This window comes from Parasteatoda tepidariorum, chromosome 2 (genome assembly GCF_043381705.1).
Source record: "Parasteatoda tepidariorum isolate YZ-2023 chromosome 2, CAS_Ptep_4.0, whole genome shotgun sequence".
Lineage (NCBI taxonomy): Eukaryota > Metazoa > Arthropoda > Arachnida > Araneae > Theridiidae > Parasteatoda > Parasteatoda tepidariorum.
The window spans coordinates 8,626,525-8,649,705 of NC_092205.1; the positions used below are offsets into that span (position 1 = coordinate 8,626,525).

Here is a 23,181-nt window from a genome sequence, read left to right on the forward strand (position 1 = left end):
CAGGCTTTTGATTAACCAAAACTGTCCATCGTAATTACGAAAATTTAGCTGAATTCCAGCCACGGATTTACGAAATATAGATTTTTTTGTGTTCATACGATAGGTTAATGAAGAAGCTAACATAAAACTGACGAATTTAACACTGTACTGATATTTCGTTCAAAAAAATATCAATAAAGAAGGAAACGTAAAATAAACTTTCTATTCGATTTGATGACCAGAATAGTAAGATACGTATACTTTTAAAATGAATAAGCGTTTAAGTGATAAAATCTGATTTGCTCTACTTAGGTGTAATAAAGACAAAAGAATATTAAAATATAAATGTTTTAAATTTCAGAATTACTTTATGTAAAACAAATAGTTTTAAAAAATTTTCTGGAATTTATTTAATGAAGATTGTATATAATAATTTATATACAATCGTTCGATTGTATATAGATAATGATTTATTTATTTAATGATCAACTCATGGTACTGACCTGCATACGAAAAATCAACGGAAGCGACAAAATATTTCAAATTGAGATTTTTATACATTTGGCATATTTACATAATAAGCTACACATTGTAAAAAGTATTTTTTCTTCTTCAAAATATGAAGTTTTTAAAGTAATATTTTAGCGTTAAACAAGAGACTCAAAATACTGCAGTGAAATAAAAAATATTCAACAGAAGGGATGAAAAATTCCAAATTGAGGTTTTTATACATTTGACATATTAGTATGATAAGTTACACATTAAAAAAAAGTTTTTTTTCAGGGAATAAATTTTTTAAATAAATTTTTAAAATAATATTTTAGCGTAGATAATATAAATAAAATAGTTACCGAAATGCATCGTGAAGCGCTTACGTTGTTTTTTCTATTGCATGACAGAATAGCAGACAGCAAGATGTAGAAAATTTTCATACTGCAGTTGCATTAAAAAAAAAATTACGAATAATTATAAAATAATATTCCCTCAGATCAATTCAAATTTGAAATCAAGACTTCCTTAATTTGCGACATCAATTTTTTTTTTTTTAACAAACGTATTTTTGTGTATGATCCCTTAGTTCACCATTTAAAAATTCTACATAGTTACAGTATTGTGGGTTGGAATAAAGTGATGATTAAATAATTGTTAAACTATAAAACTCTAACCTTAAAAGATTTGAAACTGCGTTTGCTAAAAAGAATGTTTGTCCCCTGAATTCATCACTATAAAAATTTGATAACGCAAAATTTTTAGTTAAATTTATTTTTCATACGAAGACTGCATTCCCAATAAGTTTGAAACAATGAAAATGAATAATGTGGGTTAGACCATATGCCTAAAACATTAAAATGAGTGGGTGGTCCCCAAGTTGGAATTATCGAATTCAGATACTTTTTTTAAGTATTATAGTTTAAAATAAAAAGATGTTGGAAAGAAAATATGAATCTTACTATTCTTCAAATAGATTATTTTAAAATTCGCATTTGTTTGTAAAAAATGGGATGTTTTAAACCTGAACACAAACAAAATACTGGGTAAAATCAGGACAACTAAAAAACCTGCAAGAACTCTAATAGATTAAGAGTGGTTATTATAGAACACTCTGTATGCTTTTTAATTGGAAAACATTACCATATTAATAGTCCCCATGGGATATATGACCTTGCATAAGTGTTTACAGGTCACGAAAACTATCGTGACTATCATTCAAATTCGATTCATTTTGTAGATTTATGGGCGAACTAATTTCGAAAATAAAATTTCTCTATTGAATTTGATAAAAAAGAAATGGTATTTAATAGAACGATTAAAGTTCCTCAGTGGACTGATCGTTAAGACACGGTTCCCAGTAGATCACCGAAGTCAAGCATCACTGGCTACGGTCAGTGCGCGGGTGGGTGACCACTTGGATCAGTCTGCGTAGAGTGCGAACGGTATGGGTCCTCGTTAAACTGTTCTCGTTAAAGTGCTCGTCTTAGCGTGCAGGTCGTCGGGCTACCGAAGCGGGGCTGCCATCCCCTCTGCAGAAGATCAAAATTGTGATGGCATGTCTTCGGACCATCCTCAGGGATGCTTTCCAGACCGTCGCCAATAGCCCATTGGGCAGCTCTAGTGCGACGTAAATGAACTACAACAACAAAAACGATTAAATGAGATTTTTGTATAAGACTCTCATCAGCGGTAGATGCAGTCATAATCGTGAACTTAATTCACCGTACTAAAAAATTTCTCTATTTGTAAATATCACCAACAAAATGAAGCTGTCAAAACATAAGAAATGTCACCAACTTTATTAAACTGAGATTTCATAAAAACAATGTTAGAGTTTCAACCAATTCTCATTGTGCCCAATCATATGCGACAACAAACTTATTTCTGTAGTAAATTCAAGATTGCAAATGTGACATTCATAAGATTCCTCCTTAATGTGAGCCACTTGTTGATGCCGCTCCAAATCTTTCATATTAGGTGTCTCATATGAACACTCCAAACAGGCATATTGGCGTGATTTCTTGCTAGGAAAACCTTCAGGTAAAAGAAAGAAGCCTATAAAGGTAATAAAAAAAAGTCTGAAGTAACAGTCTTTAAAAAGTTCTAAAATGCGTAGTGCAAAAAATATATAAATAAATAAAAGTTTCAATAGCTTAATATTTTTTGCAGTACGACATAACTTTTAAAGGGAAAAATTTTGCAAATTAGATAATTCTTGAAGAAAAATAGGGCATAACTTCTGTAAGTCAAAAAAAAAATTCTGTAAACAACCAAAAAAAAAAAAAATATCTGTAAGAAGAAAAATAAAATTACAGAATTATACAATTAAAGGTGTTCAGTTTTAACCACGCTTAGTTTTTAGAGTTCATGATAAAAATGAAACGAAAAAAATAGCATTTATGTCCAAAATCAATATTTAGGTAAGGTAGCAATAGTAGCAAGTAGGTAGTAACTACTAAAATTTACTCAGAAAGACAAGAGTGTAATCATCAAAACCTACTTGATTGCAGGAGAAAACAAAGAGTAGAAAAAATATTATTATAAGAAATACCTAGAATTTTCAATAGAAAATTGAATTTCAACCCACTCTCTTTCCTCACTAGTAATTCCACAGACTCCAATGAAGTTTAATTTTCTCAATTAAATATTAATTTGCACGCCCTATTGAATATACTATATGTTTAATTTTTGATATGGATATTAATGTTTCGATTGAGAGGGCTCATTATGGAACATTTATTGTTACTTTCATGTTGTTTACTCTTAGCTTTTTTATAACTTTTACCTTTTTACTACTCTTTTTTGATAACTCTGATTAGCTCCCTCAAAATACATTAATGTTGAAACGAACAAAATTTCATTAATTACTTTTTTACGTGACTCACATTAAATAGCTAGTTTGACTTTGTGCCCCAAGAATTTATTTTGAAACTAACAATATTTTTTTTTAAAAAAAGAATATTATTAAAAAAAAATATTTTTCAACAAAAGCTAAGATTTTCAAAATAAAATAATAATAAATAAAAAAAAACTGATGAATAAACAATTAGTTGAGTTAGAAGGTTATTTCATCTCAATGTGACTTAAAATATGATAAAAATCTTCAATAATAATAGTATTGATAAACTAAATGCTAGAGTGTAGTCTACCAATGTTCTGGATAATATTTTCTAAACTTTTTCGGACTTTCATACTATAATTCCTTTATCATAATATTTTCTTAAATTTACTAATTTAAAATTATATAAAATCAACCACATAAATTTAAATTAAACAGTAAAGAACATATACCTAAATATAATATTCGAATTTAAAATTAGAATAAAAATCAATTAAAATTAAAAGATTTACATTTTATGAAAAATATTAGTATTTGTTTGAACATATCTATCATGAAAAAAGTAGAAAAAATTATTTATTGAATTAAGTGAAGCTGAAAACTTATATTATTTTTTGAATGCAAACAGTGTTTTTCTTTTGTTTATTCAGCTGCATTTACATAAGTACAAAAATACTCTTTCCTATTAAAATGAGTGGGAATAAATTTAAACCAAATATTTTTTTTCTAATTACACAATGTAGGAAAAATTTCTTTGGTTGCAAGGAAGGATTGGAAAAAACAGTAAAAAATTTTACAATTGGTTACTTGCAACTTAAAGAAGAATACCACAAAAATCACATTGTTGTGCCTAATCACACGGTTGTGTTTGGCGTGTTATTGTTACAGTTATTAGGCTTAGTTCATTATGAGGCAGAATCAATTTTCGAATAATATTTGATTGATTGCCAGCAAGCGACGGCATGCGCATGTGTCACGCCTGATTGGCTGCCGAATCGTATCATAAATAAATGCCATGATTTACCCACATGTGACTTCACTTGCAGGTATCCAATTGAAGCAAATATTGTACAAAATGCTGCTGTTACATGTAGTTTTATTTTAAAACATCAATGCAAGTAAATCGGGCATTATTGTGCTTTTATCTATTTTATTTATTGTTTTTTCAATTTATTGTGCTGCCTGAAAGTACAAAAGAAAAAAATATTTAATTTTCTAAGAAATATTGGGATCTCTCTTCGTAAGATCACATGGTCCAAGCTCATGTCACATCCTATAGGATGAGAGCTAAATTAAGACAATTTAAAACTATTTTTTTAAAATCTAGTTACCATAACTTTAAAATTACAAAATTTAAAGATACAATCTATATTTTTTTGGCAAATTATATAAAATTATTTAATAATAAATATTAGGTTAACTGATAAATAAGTTGCAGCATTTCTTGTAGTTTTCCCACTTTAAAACTTAATTTACAATAACATAAGTCACATAGAATTATTAAATAAGCATTATAAATATTAGTATATTTAATAAATATTACTTAGAGTCAGAAATAAGTTTCAGTACTTTTTGCTAAAGGGGAAAAAATTCAAAATTTTAAAAAATATCTTCTTTTTTATATAGAAAAAATCAGCAGTTAGATTACCCAAGAACATAAATGTCAAATATATTGATAAATAACATTTAGGGTTAAATTAAAATAACAGACAGAGCTACTTAAAAACAAAAACATGAACTAAAAAATCAACATGCAATCGCTCAACACATGATTTGGGGGGGGGGGTCATGACCCCCCCAAAATTGAAAAAAAAATATAATAATTTTATTATTAGTTTACAAAAGAAATAAAATTATTTAAGGAGGCATAAGGGGGAATCTGAGTCTATGACCCCTCCCCACCCCAGGAAAAATTTCTGGATCTGCCCCTGTGTGAGAAACTACTAAATCAATTTGTAAAAAGATTAAAAATGTTAATTTTGAGATTGAAATCGATAATTTACAAAGTTCTTTTTTTTTAAACATATGAAATATATACAGTAGAGTCCCGATAATCCGAGCCCCGGTTATCCGAGTTTCCGCTTTAACCGAGCTATCAAATATTTTAAGGTTTTTTTTGTTCTAGCTTATTTTTTATTTTTAAAAATACCACCGAAAAATAAATCTGAATTTTATCTTCCAAACACTCGGGAAAACAAAATTCAACAACTTGATCCCATGAAATGATCGTTAATATTGTCAATAATGAAAATGAACCTAGCGAAGATGATGAAGAATGTGACGATAAAAATCAACGTATAAAAATCTCTCACACAGATGAACTTAAAGCTGTCGAAAATGCTACTGAATACATAGAACAACAAAAAGAGGCGACACCAGCCTTCCTGTTATCCCTAAAAAATGGCGAAACATTGCTGCAGAAAAGCACCAAAGTTATGTAAAACAAAAAACGATTAAGGACTTTTTTTAAGTAAAAACTCTTTAATTCCTGCAAAGTATACTTTTTAAGTTTTTTCAAGTAAGCTTTTTAATAATAATAGGAATTGCATGTGGTATACTCGTATAAATTTTATATTTCTTAAATATATTACATTTATACCGACTCTTTTCCTTTCTTTTTTTATACTCTTCGTTTTAACCGAGTTTTTCAGTTATCCGAGTTAGTCGTGGTCCACATTAACTCGAATAATCGGGACTCTACTGTATATGTATATACACACAGTAGAGCATCAATTATTGGAGCGCCAATTTACTGGATTGTCCACTTATCCGGATCATACAAGAAGCGTGTATTTCCCACCTTCTTCAATAATAATAAATAAAATTAAAAAAAAAGCAGAAATGCTATTTTATTTTCTGAATAACTGAAAGGGATCGAAAAATATATTCTAATGACCCACGTTTCCTCATATTCTCTCCACCCAGTTAATAAAGTAATAAGTGTGGGACGCATTCCCTCCAACAAATACTTTTAATTTAAATAAGCATATAATTAACTATTTATTTTACAGGAACAATATTTTAAATGAGTAGATAGCAAGGAACACATAGGGGAGGAAAGATAACAAATTTGAATAAAACCATTTCTTTCTGATAATGTATCAGCTTCAACAGCCGGTATGTCATCAAGGATTTAACTTTTTCTGTAAGCAAGAATGAGTTTGCAAGTGGATTTTTTGTTTAAATCCTCTGTTGCAATAATGACACTTGAACGGTCTCTCTCCCGTGTGTTTCAGTTCATGTCTCCTCAGATTAGTGCTGATGGGAGTGGTGTAATCACATTCCAAGCAGGCATAAAACTTCCCTTTCATGTTGCCACAAATATTTCTAAACTTTGAGAAATAAGCTGTGGAAAAAAAGAACACACAAACAAAAGATTAGAATAATAATAAGTAAACAACTTATGCAACAAAAGTATTATGGACAGTTAAATAAGAAAATGAACTATGCTCGTTATGTAGAATTATTGTTTCAACATTGAGCTATAATATTGGTATCTTGAACTATTTAATGTAAACCAGGGCTCGAAATTAACGGGGATTCGTTGATCTGGAACCACTAAAATTTGACTATCACCATAAAAGAAATTATCAGCAATTCCCCATACCAACAATTCATGTAAAGGGGTGGTAGGCTACTTGTTACAAAATAGCATATTTCATTATAAATGTGAACATGACACATTTTCTGTCTTGTAATATATTTTTTTTAAATCAATTTTTTAAAAATAAAATCTCATCGAGCCAATCAACAGACGAGTGAAATTACGTACAGACAAGTAATATTTTTTTTCAAAAACTTTTATGGGGGATTTATTTCAATGAAATTATATTTATAATCTATCATTCTGTGAGGTATATTTTGCGCTCATATTGTGGTGTAGAATAATAACTAACGAATCAACATTGAAAAAAGGTTGCTTGCGTTAGAAAAACCCGGAGCTACCTCAGGATTGAAGAGTTTTAAATTCCTCTGCCATAGTAAATATTGACTTGTATCAGATGAATACACACAAGTAATATTTTTATTGGTCTCTAAATTAAGGTATCAACTTTGCACTCTAAACACAATTTACAAGTAGTTCTAATGATTGTATACACGATGAATGAAAATTATCTGATTATTAATTTTGTCACACAATACAGGAAATAAGATAGCCAAGCTATGCTATTAGAACAGACAACAACAACAACACATGAAGTTTTATTTATTTGAAGTTTAAGTGATAACTTCAATAAGTGAACATCGTTAAGTGAAACAATTAACCTTAACAATAACTTCCGTAACAGAAGTTATTGTGAAGGGTCCCCTTCAGAAAGAAGTCGATTTTACACCCTCTATGTTAACGTACAAAAATATATATTCTAGAAATTTCCTTATTTGTTTAGTAACTAATTAATATTATCGAAGAATTTTTGTTTAATTTTATTTATTGAAATGCATTTGATTGAACTTGTTACCGAACTTTAAATTTTATGATTGTAAGTATTTTTAAAATTTTTGTTAAAATTCAAGTTTTAGAAATACTTACAAAATTAAAATTTGATAACTAAGTTCAATAGAATACATTTCAATAAATAAATGAAATAAAAATTATTTAAAATTATCAATGAATTTTTAAACAAGGAAATTTCTGGGATACAATTCTCCGTATGTTAATATGGAGGAAGTGAAATCTTTCTTTGTCTGAAGGGGACTCTTAAAAACAAAAGTTATTGTCAATATGTAATGGAACCAGGTAACATTTTTTCTTAAATTAAAAAAAAAAAAAAAAAAAAATTGAGCAATATTTAAGCATTTAGGGTAACAGAGGTGATTGTGAGCCCAAATCAAAAGTCTTGAACACTTCTTGAGTAAAATCATTAATGACGCAATTCAAAAAATTAATGTCTTTATAAATGTAAATCATTCATATTTTCAAAACATGAAATTCTAAATCAATTATATGCTGCATAATTTAAATGAATAATTATGTATATCTTTACTTTTATCTCTAATCACATTTATTATTCTACCAGAAAAAATATTTACAAATGAAAGAGATGCTCCCAGGTTTATATGTTTATGAGGACCGTATTTAGCCGGTTCTAGCCTGATAAGGCTTGATAACAGGCCCAATATGCTTCAAACTGCCACTGGATAGTCCATCGACTTATATTGAGTTAATACCACTAAAAGTACATTTTAAATGAACTTAATATGTTATGCATGTGAGAAAAACATCTTCCTTTACTTCATAAAAAAGTTGAAATAAAAAGTGTGTCATTTGCAACACAAACGCCAAAAGATAAGAATCTAAATATGAGTATGAAAACTATAATGTGGATTTGTGTGTCAACCCATTTTTAAAATTTATCATACCGAATTAAATTAATCAGATTTTTTTTAATTATCCTACACTACATTTTTATTTATAATGCTTGCAAAATTCCAAATATATTGCTATGTAACACTTAAATTAGAAAATCTGAACATCAGTTAACCACATGCAATGTGTATACTTCACAATGCACTGCATCGTTTAGTGGCATCACTTCAGCAAACTGCTGTAACAAAAAAGTTAATCTTTTCCATTCACCCGAAAATTCTTCCTTTAATTCAATTTGAAATAAGTGAAACATCAAGAAACTATATATTTTCATTAAGAAAATTTAGATAATAACCACTAAAACTAGAAGCACCGAAAAAATATTTTAGGGCGGCTTTCAAAATAAGCTTAATCAGAATTTCATAAGAGTTTTTACACGGAGCAGCCATTTTACTATGATCGTCTAATTGCAACGCGGTTTTGCACTATTCAATATTAAAAAAGTAGGCTGACTTCTTGTGACTGTTTTAGTATAAGTGAAGATATAAGGGGAAAAAATGTGATCTGGACTAAGAACATGATATGATAGTTCTGATTCTGGGGTAGTACTTCGCATTTGTGTGATGTTACTGACAGAGCTGTCTGGTATCTAGATCCCTAACCATTGAGTCTCACACAATAGGGAAATAGTATCTCTCAAAAGATGGTAGCAACCAACAAAAAAATACATTTTACAGTAATGGTAGCACTTAAGTACATATTAACACCAACACTCAATGGTTAAAATAAAGTGGTCACTTAATGTATACAGACAACAATTTTTATGAACAAAAAACAGAAATGTGCACAATTATTTGAAATCAAAATAAACAAACACTGAGTAAAACAAAATACAAGCGACTAGATCAAGCAGTGTACCTGATGCGCCCACCATTACGTTACTTTAACGTCATCAAGAATTAGTGCCGTGCTGCTATTTTTAGATCAATTGCATAACGACTAATAATTTCTTTTAATTTCAAAACCATAACTAAGCGTTATTTGACAGCCCTTACTTTTTGTTTGGTTTCGCTATTTAGTCTCCTTTATTTAGTTTATTTCTCTTAAATAAAAAATTTAAAAAAAAAAAAAAAAAAAAAANAAAAAAAAAAAAAAAAAAAAAAACGTTTTTTTTAGAACTAGTCCTCTTTTCAAATTGTTTTTCTTCTTTTTTCATAAGATAAAAAAATTAAAGGCTTATTATAATTTCAACACAGTGCTGAATACATACACACACACATATATATATTTCAGCACGGATAACAGTTGAAACATGCACTTAAAATGTTAACTTTTTCTTCAATAACTTCCAAAACACATATTTAAAGAATATTTCTAGTTCAAATATTCTTATAATTATGAAGGAAAAAAATTCTTACTTAAAAAATTATTGTAAAAATCTAAATAAAGTGGTTCTTCAATATATTCAAACTAAGCTAAAAAAAATTACATACTTCGAAGTTGTTAAAAATATATATATATATATTTAATGGAATTTCCAATTTAAATATATTCTTAAAATAAAAAAAGACTTAGAAAATGTTTAAAAAAATTTAAAAGTAAAAAAAAACAGCTTGTCCTTGATAAAAGTAGAAGGTTACACTAAGATAAAAAGAAACAAAAATTATTATCAATAATATAAAATATTCACTGCGTAAAACTAAGAACATTTCTCTATTTTTTGAAAAAAATGAAAAAGCTACAAAAAAAGTTTTCATTTTAACTGTAAATAAATTTTTAAATGGTACGAAACATGATTTAATTTAAAGATAAAAAAAATTACACATATTTTTTAATATAATATTGTTATCAAAATATATTTAGTACAATCAAAATCCTAATTTTTGATGATGTCAATGAAACATAGTAGTGGGCGTGTCAGGTGCATTGCTTGATCTAGTCACTCATAACAAAATACCTTTTATGAAGAAAATAATACTAAATAAGAAAAACAACAACATTTATGTAAATAGAAAACTACAAAATAAAATTACTTTTAACAGAAATCAGATTTCTGTTTTAGTCTTTAGTCCCCAAAACCCATTATTACAAATTAACTCGAATGAAACCTCTCGGAAGCGACCACTCTCTGTTGCACAGTAAAATGGTCGTTAATGGAGGTTGGTCGTTCTTAGGGGTTACCTCCATTGACTTCAAAATGTTATGGAAGGTACTTGATTTTTCGCAAGCGACTTTAATTTTACTCAAAATCATTTTCTTTGTGCAGAAATGCCACTTGTGTGGGCGTCATGAAAACTGGTTCAATATAATTGAACTTCAATAAAAATTATCCCTACTGATATAATTATGTGTAAAAACAAATTTACCAATTACGAATGGTAAAATTATTTTAAATAAATATGACATTGCCCACTAGATGCTTTTACTTCCAGACAAGTTGATACCCATCGATTTCAACAGGGCAGGCTAGTTCTTGACAATGACAGCTCCCTGTCTTTACTCACTGAGCACTTATCATTTAAAAAATTAAAATCTAAATATTATGGAACAATACTTATTTTAATAAAATAAGTATAAAATAATGAAACATAAAAAGTATTTGCAATCTAAAGATGAAATTAATTATTTTTATCTCAAATATACAGATAAATGATCATGTAAATAAAAATTTATTAGCACAGAAAAATTTATCAGCACTAATTTGATTTCTGCTTTGAATTCTTGAAATACTGTTAGCTATATGTCGAGTAAAATTTCAGACTCTACCTTTTATGTATAGAAAATGTTTTTCTATACACTTAAACAGATAAATCAATTTAAACTAGAAAGATTCCTGTTTTGAGTTTGCAAAAAGCTTGGTAAAAATATTAAAATATACTATTTAAATATATAGAGTGAAGAAAATTCAGTGAATTAGACTAACTCAAGAAATTCGTACAGATATTCAAGTCTCTCAATAGAAAATCTATTAGTACATGGAAATAAAATAATTAAAAGTAAATTTTAATCAGAATAAATTCTTATAATTATAAAAAAAATGATAAAAAACTGAATTCACTATGCAAGTTTGTTTTTGAGTAAATTTTCATCCCAGAACACCATATCTCAAAGTTACAGTCATAGCTATGTTTGGTGTTGCCAGTTCGTCCCGCAGTGGACTGATCGTTAAGACACGGTTCCCAGCAGATCACCGAAGTCAAGCATCACTGGCTGCGGTCAGTGTGCGGGTGGGTGACCACTTGGATCATCCTGCGTAGGGACCGAGGGTGTGCGGTATTGGTCCTCGTTAAACTGTTCTACCGTAAAGTGCTCGACTTCGCNCTAGATCTAATATTTTTAAATAAAATATACAAGAATTTTTATACATAAATGTAATCAATGATTTCTTGAAACTTCTGAACCTTGGATGTCTGGAAACTTCATGACTGCGGTTAGCGAAAAATCCAGAAATCGGATTTTTCCAGAGAACAACCATCTCTGGAGAAATTACAAAGAAATCAAAATTTTGCATTAATATCCCTTTTATAAGAAGTGCCATATTTAGCCATCTTCGACGCAATACCCCCTGTTTATGAGGACCGTATTTAGCTGGTTTTAGCCTGATAAGGCTTGATAACCGGCCTAATATGCTTCAAACTGCCAATGGCTAGACCATTGACTTATATTGAGTTAATACCACTAAAAGTACATTTTAAATAAACTTAATATGTTATGTAAGTGAGAAAAACATCTTCCTTTAGTTCATAAATGAGCTGAAGAAGCCAAAATAGAAAATGTGTCATTTGCAACGCAAACGCCAAAAGACAAGAATCTAAGTATGAGTGTAAAAACTATAATGTAGATTTGTATGTCAACCCATTTTTAAAATTTATCATACTGAATTAAATTAATCAGATATTTCTTAATGATCCTACACTATATTTTTATTTATAATGCTCGCAAAATTCCAAATATATTGTTATGTAACACTTGAATTAGAAAATCCAAACATTAGTTAACCACATGCAATGTGCATACTTCACGATGCACTGCATCATTTAGTGGCATCACTTCAGCAAACTGCCATAAAAAAAAATTAATTTTTTCCATCCACTCGAAAATTTTTCCTTTAACTTAATTTGAAATAAGTGAAACATCAAGAAAGTATATTTTCATTAAAACAATTTAGATAATAACCACTGAAACTAGAAGCACCGAAAAAATATTTTAGAGTGGCTTTCAAAATAAGTTTGATCAGAATTTCATAAAAGTTTTTATACGGAGCAGCCACTTTACTATGATCATTTATCTAATTGCAATGTGGTTCTACACTATTCAGTATTAAAAAAGTAGGCTGACTTCTTGTGACTGTTTTAGTCACTGTCTTTAGTCACTGAGCACTTATCATTTAAAAAATTAAAATGTAAATATTATGGAACAATACTTATTTTAATAAAATAAGTATAAAATAATGAAACATTAAAAGTATTTGCAATCTAAAGATGAAATTAATTATTTTTATCTCAAATATACAGATAAATGATCATGTAAATAAAAATTTATTAGTACATGTAAATGGAATTATTAATTTGAATTTGATTTCTGCTTTGAATTCTTGAAATACTGTTAGCTATATGTCGAATAAAAATTTCAGACTCTACCTTTTATGTATAGAAAATATTTTTCTTGGAAATGTTATATACACTTAAACAGATAAATCAATTTAAACTAGAAAGATTCCTGTTTTGAGTTTGCAAAAAGCTTGGTAAAAATATTAAAATATACTATTTAAATATATAGAGTGAAAAAAATTCAATGAATTAAACTAACTCAAGAAATTCATACAGAAATTCAAGTCTCTCGATAGAAAATCTATCAGTACATGGAAATAAAATAATTAAAAGTAAATCTTAATCAGAATAAATTCTTATAAGTATAAAAAAATGATAAAAAACTGAATTCAATATGCAAGTTTGTTTTTGAGTAAATTTTCATCCCAGAACTCCATATCTCAAAGTTACAGTCATCGCCCGTTTCTATATAAAACGTTTCGTATCGAAATTTCCACAAAAGAGTTTCACTTTTTAGTTTCCATTAAAAGAAGGTTTCACTTTTTAGTTTCCATTAAAAGAAGGTTTCACTTTTTAGTTTTCACTAACAAAAAGGTTTCATTTTTTGATTTCCATTAAAATAAGGTTTCACTTTTTCGTGAAACACGAATGAGTTCTAAGTTGTATCTTCTGCTTAAAACTTTTGAAGCAAGAATGACACTTGAAAGGTTTCTCTCCAGTATGCTTCAATTCATGTCTCTTCAAATTGGTGACAAATGGGCTTGTGTAATCACACTCCAGACAGGCATACATTTTTATTTTTATGTTTCCACAAATATCTTTGGTTGAAATGCGAGCTGAAAACAAACAACAACAAATTAAATTAGCAACACACAAAAGTATAAAAGGAAAGTTAAAATCATTTTCTAAGAAATAGAATTATATTCGTAAAGAAATTACTCAGATTATTATCTCAAGACTACAAACAATTACTTGCCAAATAATAAAATAGTTTGAAACTTCTTTTAAATAATATTTAATGAAATTTAACTTGAAAATAAAATTTGTCGCAAATACATTGTCAGATTTGTCATAGGAATTTACCAGACAAGAACTAACAATTAAATAATGATCTTTAGAGATAGATTTTAAAGATAATTACTAAACTAATTACACATCATCATCTTAAACTAAATTTAAATATATTTTGCAGTCTCTTATTTTTATAGATTTAAAATACATATATATGCTAAATTTCAATTAAAATGCACCTAATATTTATGTATGCAATGATAACCGTTCTATTGCACTCATTTTTGTAAAAATTTGATATTTTTGTCACTCACATCAAATCCATTAATTTAATACATTTTCCCATTGCTTTAAAGTAAACTATTTTTAATTAAGCGGCTTAACTTAGATTTGAGGTGATTATTACTGGTTTCAATAATTTCAAAACAAATGTTTGTTTTTTTAATATTTTAAAATAAATGCTATTCATAAACAAACTTATTTCCACATGCCCAAATAATTAACTTTTTCTAAAATCTTAAAGACTACCAAATCTTATAGAATTACCAAATTTTCATGTTGAAAATTAAAAGCTTGGTCGCATATTTTTCTTCTCTTATAAACTACAACTCTGTAAACATAATATTGTTAAATTTAACATTCATTGCTATAAGTTATATTTTTTTAAAGAATATACTCCATAATTTTTGTACAAAGCTAATTTAAGAAAAATTGGCATCAAAAATCTTATCTGGGCATCATTAGGGTATTTCATATTAGATCAAATAAATTATATTAATAGATTCTTTCGAAATTCATATATATGTTTCAAAGCAATAAAATTGGGGAATCAGAAGTACACAACCCTAGTCGAAAACGTCTTAAATTAAACAATGCTGTACATCTAGTGTTAAAAACCTGTATAGTAATAAATATAGTATCTTAGAAAATAATGAAATATTTGACAAATCAAAAAATGATTGCTTGCATATGTGGCATAAGAAATATTCATTTCCAGTTAAATTAACCTGTAACAATTACCCAAACTATATACCCTTTTCAAATAAATTAAAATTAGAGTATTGTTGAAAAGATAGTTTATCAAAGTTATTACAACTATGAGAATGACATATCAAATGATATTAAAAAAAATTTTATAATAATATATTTCAATTAAAAATACAAGACTACAGATTTATAAGAAAGAGACATAACACCATTAGATAATATTGAAAAGTTCTAATTTTAAAAAAAATCAAAATATACATATACAAAGTAAGAAAGAAAGAGTTTCTACAAAGAAAAAAAACATTACACATAATCTTAAGCTTTAAGATAACCTTCTTACTAGGTATAGAAGAAAACAATTTTATTTTCTTGCCAAAACAAATACCCTTGAAATACATCATACAAATTGTTTTTTAGTTTACTTTTAAACTAACAGAAATAGAGCTAATTTAATAATTTAAACCTAATCAAAAATTAAAAATTTAGGTCATATAATTCAAAGTAAAAAGCCAAATTCATCATAAAATAATTTCCATAATGAAATGATTAAAATTGTATTTAAATTTTAGTTACAGAATAAAGTAAAATATCAAATTCAGTAAAACAAACCTCAGAATTAAACAATTAAAATTTAGATTAAATTTTAAAGGCTATAAAGTAAAAAAAAAAAATTCCATAATGTTCTTCCAAATAATTGAATTGAATTTAAAATGTAGATGTTAAAACCTAAACTAAAAAGTCAAATTCATTTCAAATAAGTGATTTTAATATCGATAGAATTTTCATGGTTTTTTTTTTTTTGTTAATCATAAACAAGAGTTACCCAAGCTTTAAGCGTATAAAGAAAAATATAACAAAACATTTTTCAATCTTGGTGAAGATGGTATAATCATTGTTCAGTCCTATCCTATGATGCTATTTCATGAGGCAAGAATGGGTTTGCATGTGGACTTTTTGTTTAAATCCTTTACAGCAATAAGGACACTTGAAAGGTCTCTCTCCCGTGTGTTTCAGTTCATGTCTCTTTATGTTGGTGATAAATGGGCTGGTGTAATCACATTCCACGCAGGCATAATATTTCGATTTTGCGTTTCCAACACTATTACCGAATTTTGAGACGAGAGCTAAAAATACAAAAATTCAATAGGGTGAGTTGAAGGGTTATTCCAGGAAATCACACAACAATGTTTGAAAATTAAAACGAAATATAATTCCTATAAAAGCAACTTCCCGGTATTTACATAAAAAAATTAATAAAAAATATTAGGGTAAAAGTAAATATTTGAAATATATATAATATTGTTTAAAAATACACTTAGAAATCTCAAAAACTGGCATTTTTACATAAATATTCCTTGACATTGAACACAGAAAAAAACTCTGAACTATATGTTAAACATTGAAGAACTTAGCTCTTAAAGACATTTTAAAAATTTTTGTCCCTTGATTCTAACATGTGTGTATAACGAATAATATATAACGGAATATTAATAATGAAAAAACATGTGCCTGTAAAAAATTTATACAGACTACACCTACACAAAAGATAATAATTAATTGGAAATAAAAAAAGAAGTATAAATTTTACAAGGCCTTAAGATACATAGCCTAAATGAAAAATGTGTAATAAATATGCTAAATTGTTCCAGAGACAGAAAAATAAGCATTTTTAATTACTACAAAAAAACAAAAAATTACAGATAATAAAAAATTCTTACAATGTAATTTGAGCAAGAAATTACTATTGAATATTTGTGTGAATTAAAAATAATTTAATTCACACAAAAATATTTTAATCTGCATTATATGAAACAAGTTCCATATTATTAAAATAAACTACCCACTCTATTTACAAGAATCCAAATCAGAAAGAAAAAACAGAGGCAATACATTTTTGTATAGATAAGTACTAATTAATTGGTGCAATAAAATTGAATTAAATCTTATACTGAAATTGCCGTTTAGCACATAAAAGTCCATTCAATATATACTATATCGTACGTGCAAAAAAAAAAAAAATTTAATAACATTTTATCTGATGATCAGATTTTCATATACTAGAAACTCAATCTCAATGGTATGAGAAGGTGACCCCAAATATGTTACTTGTTTAGTACAAATGATATTTTAAGTTACAAAATTAAACAAAAAATAGTGTTGAATAAACATACCTTTTTTTCGACAGATTATGATTCCTGACCCCAAAATATAGGAAGTAGCTGCAAACTGGGAAATAAAGTCCTAATAGTTTTATTAGGAGAGCGGTGGAATGATTGGGAACGTTAATTTCACTTTTTGCACATTTCTCCATATCTCAATAACCATATCTTTTTTGTATCGTCTATCCAACAATCTTTTTATCCACTATCCAACTAAAGTTATAAAAATTTATTTAACATTAAAACTTTTTTGATACAAAAATTTAAGTTTGGTTTGGTTGTTTGTCATTTATTTTTAATAAATTAGAAAATATGTTAACTAAAGAAGATACTTGTAAACATTAGCTATTTTTTTTTTATATCAAGAGTTTAGTTTTACTTACATTTTAATTATCCTAATGAGAAAATAAGTTTATACATTATCCTTATAGGTCAGAGGCGGATTAAGCGTATGAGGGGCCCTAGGCCATTCAAAATTTTAGGGCCCTTAGATTAAATTTTTTCTCTCGTATATTTTTTATTTATTCAAATATAAAAGTAATTATATATCTTTTCATTTAACAAAGCAAATTTAAAATTAAAATAAATAATAATAAATTAAAGTTTAATAAGTAATAAATAAATATAATTAACGCATGAAAAAATTACGCATGACTTTTTTTTTAAAAATCATTATTTTTCTTAATTTTTTTAAAATTTATTTAAAAAAAATTCACTTTAAGGGGGCCTCTAATCATTGGGGGCCCCAGGCCATGGCCTAGTCTAGCCTAATGGGTAATTCGGCACTGTTATAGGTAAATTTAACATTACAAGAGTTATGAAACACTTACATCAAGAATAAAACTCTTTCAGTTAAACAAACATTGTTAGCACAAGATAGTTTCACTACAATCAAACAAAAGAATTTATAAAATAAATTTATGACAGCAATTTCATCCCAATTTCATCTTCAAAGAAGTTTTCATCTTCTGAGTTAGTTTCAAAATTTTAAATTTTAGGATACTGTTTTATGAGTTAGTTAGGTTTCACAAAACTGTCACGGAAGAAAGCCGATTATCACTGCTTATTAGATAAAATATAATGATTTATAATAAAATTTAGTTAGCAAGAACATGACAAAATTTAAAAAATTGCATTTTGTTTGTAAAAATCTTGAATAAAAATATATGCAATTAAAAAAAACAAAGATTAAGAGGAAAAAATGTATCACAAAAATTGCAAACAAAATTTAAACTAGTATCAGACAAAAAAATCACGCAAATTTAAAACTAAAATCATTGTTTACATTTTTAATTAAAAACACAGAAAATCACTACAAAATATGCTTTAGTTGATAACGTCAATTATGGACAAATGGTAACAATCTAGGATTCATTTCTAATGATGATCCAACAACAATACTAATGTATATGTGAATACATTTACCACAATTTGGATATCAGGGCAGAGGGTAATAATAAAAAATATTTAAAAGCAAAATAGATACCATTTAAAAAAAAATACATTTTTATTAAAAATTTCATATTTTAAACAAAATTTTTAGATTAACAAAATCATAAACAGCAATATTGGGAACTGTTCAAGTACTATTTAAGTGGAAAGAGGACTATTTATGCTTGCAAATAAAATAAAAATGGGGGAATATATGCAATAAATAAAACATAATTCATAATATGCCAAATTTCTTTTTATCATAAAAATATATTATGTAAATTTATGTTGACGAAAAACACCCACATGAGATTTTCAAAAAGAAAATGATATAAAATAAAACAGAAACTAGATGGAATGTTCATGAAAAAAGAATTAAGATAATTTTGTATGCAGTAAACTTATTAAGGTATTTAACTGGGAGAAAATGGGAAATTTTGAGTAAATTTTAGATTTGTTTATTGTTTATATTTTATTCAATAACCATCGTTGAACTGTTAACACAAATTTTGAGTTTACAGTTACGAATGTTCAACTCGATAGCCTCGTAATTTTGAACCCACTCCAGAAGACAAGGAAACTCTTGGATTATTACCCTCACATATATCGTTTTGTTGTGGGAACTTGGAAGACTTTGTGACTCCAACAACTTTACTTTAACATGCACCAGTTATAATTTAATACACAGGTCTTCTTTGGCCGGCTGGATTCGAACTCCCATTCTCACGAACATAAGTCCAACACCCTACCATCCAGGCTATTATGGTCCAATTGTTTATATATTTGAACTTTTGTTCATTAGCTTTTTAAATAATTTTGAATGTTGTTCTCCGAATTTTAGAATCGAAGTTATAGTTGTTTTTTTGCATGCTGAATAGCAATTACATACTTTAACTGCATTTTAAGAAAAATCTTTATTATATTAGGAGATTTATTTTGAGAAAATTTATTTTTGCTAACACAGATTACAAAAAAAGCTTATAATAGAATTCTTTGAAACTTTGTACATAGATTTTGTATAATGTTTCGAACTGAAAGCTTAAATCTTAAATTTGCCCTTATTCTGAAAAATATTTGCAAATTTTTTAAGTTCACTTTAGATTTTTAATTTTAGAAACCCAGCTTACCAAAAATAACATTTTAATTAAGGTTATTTTTAAAAGAAAAAAAAATTGTTTTTGGATCTAGTCGGATACCTAAATAAACAATATCTTTTGTTTAAATGCTGCTTCATCAGATGAAAAGTAATAAATTTTATTTACTATATAAAAATAATTAGCATATTTGAATTCAATTTCTAAAATGTTTAAAAATTGAATTCAAATATGAATTTATTACTAATAGAAAACAGATTTGAAAATATAGCATTTTTATGTGTTCAAACATACTAGAATAACGGAACGTTAGTAGCTAAGTTTTAATGAAATAATATTCAATTGTTACATAAAACTGATAATATAATTAAAGAAGACTGGACTAACAAACAAAGTAATCTCAATTTTAGTGAAATGACGTAACTTTACAATAATTAATGAATAAATGACCCCTTTATAAGCCACAATGAAAAATTAAAACTGCTAGCACTTGACCTTAATAAATCTATAAATTTGAAACTTGATGTTAATTGGTTTTTATATGTTTTGAAAATTGTATGATAGAGCATTTTTTTACAGTATCAAAATTCTAATATATTTAAAAAAGGAGGGGAAATGATAAAAAAGCAAAAAATTTCAGATTTAAGGAAGGATCTCATGCCTGAAAAAACAATTTGCAAAAAAAAAATATATATATATATTAGTTTAGTGTAAAGCATAGGGAGAAGTTTTGAATTTGTTTATTTTTGCTTACAAAAAGTTCAAAATATCTAAAAACTATTCCTATGTAATATATGAACAGTCCCTTAATATATAAATATTAAAAAAAAAAAAAAACAGTAAATATACTTTAAACAGGTTCCACATACTATTTATAAGTTGGTTTAGTTGATATGTCACCACTTAAAATGTTAAATGAAAGTTTTTTATAGACAATAAATGTTCCTTGTTAATTTTGCTATGTAAAAACAATATACAAAGATGCAAATAATATTCAATTTTAGTAAACATAACTTATTATGAAAAAAATGAATTAGTTAACATGACTTGAAGTTACATGAACTTTTACTGTTTAAACAAATATAAATACAGGTTGAAAAATAAATATGAGAGAAAATTGCATGAACTTCATGCCATAATACATTTTTAAAATAAGAAAAATTTACTTACAAGCACTAAGTAAATTCTTTTAACCTAGTATCCTAAAGAAAACACCACTCATCTTGAAATGAACTGGGAATTAACTACATTTGTACAATGAACATATTACTTTAGAATGATATAATCTGACAGTTAAGAGTTGCGCAATAAACACCAGCTGAGACATATAAGTAAAACAAACAAAAAATGCTTAGATTTATTAGTACTTGATCTATGGTATTGCACAATTTACGATTCCACTTCCTTTTCTAGGAATATTCCTTTTAGAAGGAATAGTATTTAAATAAATGCTACTTAAAAAAGATTCTTTCAAAAAGATTCTTTTTAGGAAGAGATTTATTTATTTAATAATATCTTTACTCAGCTATTCATTTATGGATTCTTTTATTATGAAATAGTCTTATATCCCTATTTATTTTAAATTAGTTAATGTTAAATCTTTTAATGATTGAAAAAAAAAACTTGGTTGATTAGATAGATTGGGTGAAAATAACAAAATCAAGGGTTTGGCATTTGCTTATTACTAATAACTAAAAACTTCTCTCCCCAATAGAAACTTCAAAAATTTCCTTATGTTGTAGGTGAAAAAAAATTTCCAATAATAAGAATTTAAATGTATGCAAACTTTAGTCTCATCTAACATAACATAAAATTTCATTTTAAAATATTCTTTATGAGAACTAATCAAATTTAATAATTGCTAAAAACTATATCAGTAACAAATCTGGATTTATGCTACCAGGCGTATGTATTATTTGTAAATGTGTATCCTTTTTGTAGTTTATTCAATACAGATAGGAAAACATATTTTTCTTCTTTTTTGTGATTTATTTAATAAATAGAAAAATGCATATATTTTTCTGAATTTTGCTATAATTTTTCATTTTATATAAATCAACCAAAATATTTCATAAATGATGGATTATTAGTTGAATACAAATATCTTTACAGATTTAAAAAATCATTGACAGATAGAAAAAAAAGCCTTACTCTTGGAACCCGTGTTAAGTTTCTAAAGAACCCTACTGGTCTAGGCAGTGGCGTAGCGAGCTTAACTCGCGCCCGGGGCACAATACCCTTTTAGCGCCCCCCCATTCGAAAACCATATAATATTATATGTAAAATATATATGGTTTATATATAGGCGACTTGGATTATAGCAAATTAATAAATAAATAAAGTAAAATAAATAAAGTCATAGACTCAAGCTAGGCTTTAAATTTGAGACAAAAAATGTAGTTGAGAGAACAAGACTAGATTTTGAAATGTATATGATCATCTAGAATTAGTTCAAAAGNTTGTGATGCTGCTTCATGGATTGTAAAACCAATTAGGATAAAGCGTCCTTTATCTTCCAAATTAAGAACTTGAAAGTATTCTTTAGGACCAAAGCATTCTTAAAAAACTTTCTTTTTCATGAAAATGCTTCTACAGAGCATTTTTTAATAGAAAAGACACAGATTCGAAAAAGTGTTCACTGTCTTCCATATTAAGCGTTGAAATTTTGCCTTTAGGATGAAATCATTCTTAAAAAACTTTCTTTTTCATGAATAGTTATATGCTTCTTCAAAGAATTGCTTTGTGTGAAAGCGCGATTGCAGATGTTACATTTGTATGGACGTTCACCGGTGTGCTTCCTCATATGCTTCGTTAAATTAAACTTGAATGGCGTAGAATAGGGACACAAGTTGCAATTGAAGCGATGAGTTTGCATGTGTAGAAACAAATCTTCTGCAGAACTGCATTTCCCCTGACAAACATTACACTCGTACCCTAAAATACAGAATTAAAAATATTACATAAATTGATGCTACAATCAATTTTTTATTAGTTCTTATTAATTCTTAATTAAACTTTATATGAGCTATAAACAATAATTAAAATTGTATACATCAAACAAAGCTGCACAGATTTGATTTTTAAATGCAACAACACCATAATTTTTCCTTATTTAACTACACAGTTTCATGTCTTCTAAATATTTTATTTTTCATTCAAGAAATATTGTTTTCATTTAGAAAATTGATACTTTCATTTCTTTATCAATCGTGAAAAATTAAGAGTGCTTAATACTTAAAACAAGACTTAAGTTATTTAGATATATTAAGATAAATTAGAATTAATTGATGACTCATTACATAGTTTTTAGGTCATGTTATTTTTTTAAATC

General features: G+C 27.1%; 1 protein-coding gene and 2 long non-coding RNA genes across 14 annotated transcripts in view; 1 reads left to right on the forward strand and 2 right to left on the reverse strand.

Annotated features, from left to right (window-relative positions):
• Positions 1 to 23,181, forward strand: part of LOC107456393 (focal adhesion protein tensin) — a 348,273-nt gene that overhangs the window by 18,801 nt on the left and 306,291 nt on the right. The gene's annotated exons all lie outside the window — the stretch shown is intronic.
• Positions 2,252 to 9,715, reverse strand: LOC139424935 (uncharacterized). Its single transcript, XR_011636069.1, has 2 exons — positions 6,392 to 9,715; positions 2,252 to 2,526 (listed from the first exon to the last, which is right to left on the reverse strand). It is a non-coding gene; the product is annotated as an uncharacterized lncRNA (long non-coding RNA).
• Positions 13,138 to 21,182, reverse strand: LOC139424936 (uncharacterized). Its single transcript, XR_011636070.1, has 3 exons — positions 21,021 to 21,182; positions 15,990 to 16,290; positions 13,138 to 14,004 (listed from the first exon to the last, which is right to left on the reverse strand). It is a non-coding gene; the product is annotated as an uncharacterized lncRNA (long non-coding RNA).